Here is a 6,855-nt window from a genome sequence, read left to right on the forward strand (position 1 = left end):
TATATATATATATATATATATATATATATATATACACATATATATCTTTCAACTTTTACTTGTCTTAGTCATTAGACTGTGGCCATGCTGAGGCACCACCTTGAAGAATCTTTTTAGTTAAATATATCAACATCAGTACTTATTTTTTGTAAGCCTGGTACTTATTCTATTGATCTCTTTTGCTGAACCACTAAATTACAGGGATGTTAACACACCAGCACCAGTTGTTAAGTGGTGATGGGGACAAACACAGACACAAAGACACACACATCGATATATATATATATATATATATATATATAGATATATACAACAGGATTCTTTCAGCTTCCATCTACCAAATCCATTCACAAGGTAAGGTGAAGGTTGGCAACAAGTATAGCAGTGAATTCAGTGTACAAGTAGGAGTTCACCAAGGGTTCAGTTCTCAAACCTCTCTTTTCTATATCTTAGTCTCACAAGCTTTAACAGAGGAATTCAAGCCTGGCTGCCCCTGTGAGTTCCTCTATGCTGATAACCTTCTTCTTATAGCTGAATCACTACCTGACCTAGAGAAGAAATTTCAGATGCAGAAGCAAGGCCTAGAATCTAAGGGCCTTAGAGTTAATTTAGCAAAAACCAAAGTCCTAGTAAGTAGGAAAACAGATAAATCACAAGTTACTTCTGGGAAATGGCCCTGCTTGATATGTAAGAAGGATGTTGGTAAAAACTCCATTCATTGTAATCAGTGCAAGCTTTGGACACATATGAGGTATAGTGGTACCATAGGAAGGTTAACAGAGAAAATAGTCTTTGTGTGTGGAAAATGTGTGGGTACAATAAGCACAAAAATGCAGACAGTAGACACCCTCAAATGCTGGGGTGAGTGGGGTGTTAGAAGTAGCAGATAGCTTCTGTTACCTAGGCGACCAAGTTAGCAGTTGCGGAAGTTCTGAAAGTGCAGTTGCTAGAATAAGAATGGGTTGGGCAAAGTTCAGAAAACTTCAACCTTTTTTGGTAACTAAGGGCTTCTCCCTCAGAGTGAAAGGCAGATTGTATGCTGTCTGTGTACACACTACTATGCAACATGGCAGTGAAACATGGGTTTTGATTACAGAGGACCGGTGAAGGCTTGAAAGAAATGAAGCTAGCATGCTTCAATGGATGGGTAAAATCAGTGTGCACACACAGAGTGCACATGATTTAAGAGGAAAACTGGGTATAAGAGGCATCAGATGTTGTGCACAAGAGAGAAGACCAAGCTGGTTTGGTCATGTGATGTGTATGGATGAGGACAATTGCATAAAGAAGTGCCAAGCTCTAATTGTGGAAGGAAACTGTGGAAGGAGTAAACCCAGGAAGGCATGGGGTGAAGTAGTGGGAAAGGATCTTCAGATGCTGAGCCTTACTGAGGAAATGACAAGGGACTGGGGATTGTGCAATTTGCTGCACTTGAGAAGATACGTCAAGCTAAGTAAAACTGCTGTCAGCCATACATACAGGCATGTCCTTTGCAGGTGCCAGTGCCACATAAAATGCACCTGTGCCTGTGGCATGTAAAAGCACCCAACACACTCTGTAAAGTGGCTGGCATTAGGAAGGGGCATCCAACTGTAGAAACTATGCCACAACAGACAGTTAGAGTCTGGACAGCTGGCCAGTAACTGTCAAACCTTTCAACCCATGCCAGCATGGAAAATGGATATTAAACAATGATATGATGATGATGATGATGATGTTGATGATGATGATCTGTTTTTTGAAAATCAAAATGTGGGACAAAAAAGGTCGAGAAACATTGACCTTAGCATTTGATCATCTTTCTTTGAAGTAGATCTATACAGGGTCTACTTCAACAAAATTGACATCATAACCCAAAAACTATGCCAGCTTATACAAAGATTGGAATTCTTTTTAATGTTCTTGCTATCTCAATGGTTTCTGATTTGGTGTCATGACCACTATTCACACCAGAAAAGTAATTGCTAATTCTTACTGTAGGACCCAAGTGAGTTTTCTACCACAGTGTTCACATAATTTGTCTTAATATTTCACACAACCTGTCTACTAGCGAACCTCTTTTTCCAACTAATTTATATTATAAAATAGTGTATCTAATTCATTGTATGGTGACACACTACCTGCAAACCAAACATATCTGTTTCTAGTCATTAATGCATTAATTGTTCTGGCAGTAAAAATAACCCTCTGTTTCTTGACTGCAGACACATCACATACATCAATGATGGGTTCTAAAATCTCGTTTTCTTCTGAACTTAGCCCTAGCTTTTTTTGCACAAAAGCTAGAAATACTTTTTTACGGTTATATTCATCAGCTTCACTTGAGAATAGATTATGTCCCTTAGAGAACTTACCAATTCCTTACTGTGACTAATTTAGAGAATCTATTGGCCATCTCTCATTAATAATCATTGCAGAAAACCACTATATATTGTCCATACATAAACGCACTCACACGCGTGTGTGGGGTGGTGGTGTGAGTGTGCCCGCGCAATATATGTACAATTTATTTGCAAAGCAAGCGGTTTGATAGCTAAGCAATCCTAAACATTAGCTTATACAATTTAATACTTCCACCACCTAAAGTACAAAGACCTAAAGAATTATTGGATACATTTTATTTACTTCCAATGCTCTTAACCCCACCACCCAAACAACTATCAAATACAATTGTCTATTTTCCGAAATTTCTTGCAGCTGTTTCATACATAATATGCAATATGCCTTACATGTTAAGCCTGTAGTCGTCTCAACGTATTTGTAACAAAATTTCCACTGTAGTTGTAAAGAAGTATTTTGGAAATTGTTATAAGCTAGAATAGGCTTTCTGCTGTTGAAATTACCTCAGCTATCCCCCCACCCACTCACCCAGCTGTTTCAAATATTGTATTTTATTTTATCATTTTAGAAGAGATGAATTTATGAAGTATATTGAATTTATGAAACGTATAATTTATAAGATTATGAATATTGAAACACGCCAGTTAAACAGCTAGTCGACTTGCTGATTATATGGATGCATATATATATATATCTATATATATATACATACACACACACACATATGCATATCCATACACACATGTACAAATACTAATACACACACACACATGCAGACGTATGTATGTAATAAATGAAGGGAAAAACTATGTTTCACACAGAATGAGTCGATAGAACTGTTGCGTTCATGTTACTTCTGTCTGAAATAGCGTTAAGCTTTCTACTTTACAGAGAACATCGATTAAATTTGCTTCTTATAGATTTCATTCACTGAAACAAGATATGTATGTGGGAATAGCAAAGGTGTAATTCTTAGTCATTCAAATGTTTTGTCGAACGTATCTATATTTCTATCTACAATCGATTGATGTAGCAATAAAACTGGTGACTATAATAAAGATGAATGTTAAGTTAGAGCGTCTGTCTGAAAACAGATATAGAGTAACATCTTGTATATGAATGATTACGTCAACTAAGATATTCAAATACAAGTATATAGCTATAGATTTATAGTTATGCATAACATTGTTCTGTCTTCTTATGCTTAAATGTGGACTATATATGTCAAGATTGAAAGAAAAGAAAGGAGAGGTAGAAGTATTCAGCTCTCAAGTTCCACATTATTTTTCTTTCCTCCTTTTCCGAAGAGTGTAGGAACAATCCGAACCACGTTCTCACATAAAGTTGGCTGGCAACTAAACAAATTAAAGAAAGTGGACTAAATTATGATGATTTCATTTGATAATATGATTTACATTATAAACATATTTGTTAAGAATTTCCTGAAGCTTAGTTAGCTTGTATTTGATATGATCATAAATGTATTTATAGAAATTTAAAGCACACTCATTATAATCTTGTTTACAGTGGCTACTTCATGTAACATACAAGGTAGTCAATTACTATGCATATTTAGTCAATAGATTGCAATAATGGGATTGCTATTGAATATTTGAATGAATAAACACATCTATTCGATTGGTAGGTTTCTCTCGAAAGGTAATCATTTATTCGTAGTGAAAATATATGGATAATATTGAAAGAAATTATGCGAATTTTTTTTTAACCTTACGGAAAACTACTAAGCATGCGTCGTAAATTGTACTGCAACAAAAGGAAATTGAAAAAAAAAAAGTATATTGAAATAAGACAACTTATGTCAAAAATAAAAATATAAACTGTATATATATTATACCAATCCAATCTAGACAGTAAAATAAACGTGATTAAGAGGTCGTAACGAAATTGGCGATTATTTTCAGGTTACACCGAAGAAGTTTATATATGTGGGTTCATTGTTAAAAAATGTCTATATTAATAAGTGTGCTATTTTCCGAACCATTATTTAATTTGCAGTCAAAACGGAAGTGCGAATGTGAGGCCAAACGTAATACCAACACTTATATTAGATAAAAGAAAGATAGCTAATAAGAAATGCAGAAATTTAAACACGTAGTATACGTTATACAAATGAGATTAAAATGGTTTTTAAATGTGACAGGAACAAAATTAAGTATATTTTGTATATGAGTTATTAGTTTGACTTTTTTAACTATTCTATCCACTTTTTGTGCAAATGCTATATAAGTAAGGAAATACCGACATTTCATTTCATTTGTAAAACTATATTTTCGGAACTGTTTCGATATATTATATATAGATTTTACCCTATTTAATCGTTAGCATTTGATTATTTTAGTAGAAGTTTTTATTTTTCAATTAAAAAAAATTTTTGTAGTACCTTTCCCCATTTTTTTTTTATTTGTTTAGAATTTACTTTACACTCTTAACTGGTATTTTATAAATACCACACTGCAAGTCTTTTTCTTACTCTATACTGTTTTCCACATGTGTATTATTTGCCGAACAGTACATCTAATCTAGTGGAAGACAGTAGAAATATAAATAAAAAAAAAATACATTCTAAGTGGTTTGTTTGAAATAATAAATAAATAGATAAGAAGCTTTAATTTTGACAAATGAATTCTATTGAAATTGATTTTAGTAATAATTTAATTCATTCTAAGTGAAGGGAGGTAACTGGAACAATCTATTTTTGCAGCTACAAAAAAGATGAAAAATAGCTCGAAGCAGATTTCACGAGGTCACTTGTAAATTGAATGATTCAATAATACAGATACAATCACAAGAGGAAATAGAAGTAGCAAATAAAGTCTCTTACGTTCATGTAGTTGGTTATGAAAGGAGAAATGTAGGTTAATTTAAGCGAAGTGAAAGGAACACGCATCTATAATTCAAGCTGCGAGACCGGTGAAAACGTGTGATACACCCTCTTTGCTGAGCAGAACAGAGTAAGAAGTAGAAAAATTGTGGGAGAGGAAGATATGCAGTAACCTTTAGTTCGCTATGCCTTTTAATTTAATCAATCATTCTTTGTTTTTCTTCTTTTTATTTAGCGTTATACAAACAATGAAGCTAGGAAGCGTAGTCAATTTAGAAAAGGCATTTGTTTTCTTACTATATTTAAAATACAATCCATTTTATCAAGCTAATTAAATGATAGCAGTAAATTAAAAGATGTTCAGTGAGATTTAGCAGTTCAAATATAAAAGAGTGCCAGTCTCGTTTATTGCCTTTTGCAGTCTCTCCTTCCTCTTTGTTTATTCATAATTGATTTATGGTAAGGCAAGCGAATTTCTGTAATCTTACAGGACTTCACCTCTAAAAATCATTCTACCTACTTCTTATACAAACATTTCTGTGGCTATTTAAGTCTTCTTTCTTCCGCTTTAGTTTTTTTTTTTATCATTAATTTTTATTTGTACATATCGCATGACGAACACTTCCATTACTGAATAAATAAAATATGGAGTGTAAGAGGAAGAAATAAAAGTAGCTATCATGATTATTATATAGCTATCACATATATACATGTGCGTGTGTGTGTGTGTTGTAAAATGCTTACTACAATATTTGGAAGATCGCTAGCATAAGAGAAAAGACAAAAAAAAAAAAAAAAAAAAAAAAAAGCACCATAATGCGGAACTATCAAAGTGAAAAAGAAACTTATGGTCAATTCACAAATGTAAGTAAACGTACAAGGCCCCGGCGTTATTGCACAATATTAAATTTATACGGGTTAAGACAAAGAAGAACAGCTCCCCTCTCACTTAGTGTACGATTGTGAATACCTACTAGACAATAAGTGGGATTAGCATTAAAATATACAATAGTAATTAATAAGTTACTTAGTGCAGAAAAAAAAAAAACGAATACACAAAAACACGCGAATATAAAAATATATGTATATAAAAAAAATATATATATGTATACGTGTAAGAAATTATATATATGTATGTTTGTATGTGTGTGTGTGTGCGCGCGCGCAAGGTATGTGTGCGCAGTGTGTGTGTGTGTGTGTGTATGTGCGCGCAGGGTATGTGTGCGCGGTGTATGTGTGCGTGTGTATATATATCATATTTCTTTTTTATTATTTTACTTGTTTCAGTCATTTGACTGCGGCCGTGCTGGAGCACCGCCTTTAGTCGAGCAATTCGACCTCAGGACTTATTGTTTGTAAGCCTAGTACTTATTCTATCGGTCATTTTTGCTGAATCGCTAGTTTACGGGGATGTAAACACACCACCATCGGTTGTCAAGCGATGTTGGGGGGTGGGGGACAAATACACACACACACATATATAAACGACAGGCTTCTTTCAGATTCCGTCTACCAAATCCACTCCCAAGGTGCTACAGTGGGAGTGAACCCGGAATTATGTGGCTGGTATGCAAGCTACTTACCATACAGCCACTCCTGCTATATATGTATGTATGTATGTATGCACACACACACACACACACACACGTATATATTTAGAAGGTTAATGTTTT

The 6,855-nt window shown here is 34.1% G+C and overlaps 1 protein-coding gene across 2 annotated transcripts in view; it reads right to left on the minus strand.

Annotated features, from left to right (window-relative positions):
* LOC106874076 (uncharacterized) overlaps positions 1–5,317 on the minus strand; it is a 56,530-nt gene extending 51,213 nt beyond the window's left edge. The window contains exon 1 of one of the 2 annotated variants that reach the window (XM_052972730.1): positions 5,183–5,317. The gene's annotated coding sequence lies outside the window, so the exon portion shown is untranslated. The remainder of the gene's footprint in view (positions 1–5,182) is intronic. The other variant, XM_052972727.1, reaches the window with a different exon arrangement.
* Positions 5,318–6,855: the final 1,538 nt, after the last annotated feature.

The sequence above is a fragment of the Octopus bimaculoides genome, chromosome 14, assembly GCF_001194135.2.
Source record: "Octopus bimaculoides isolate UCB-OBI-ISO-001 chromosome 14, ASM119413v2, whole genome shotgun sequence".
Classification (NCBI taxonomy): domain Eukaryota; kingdom Metazoa; phylum Mollusca; class Cephalopoda; order Octopoda; family Octopodidae; genus Octopus; species Octopus bimaculoides.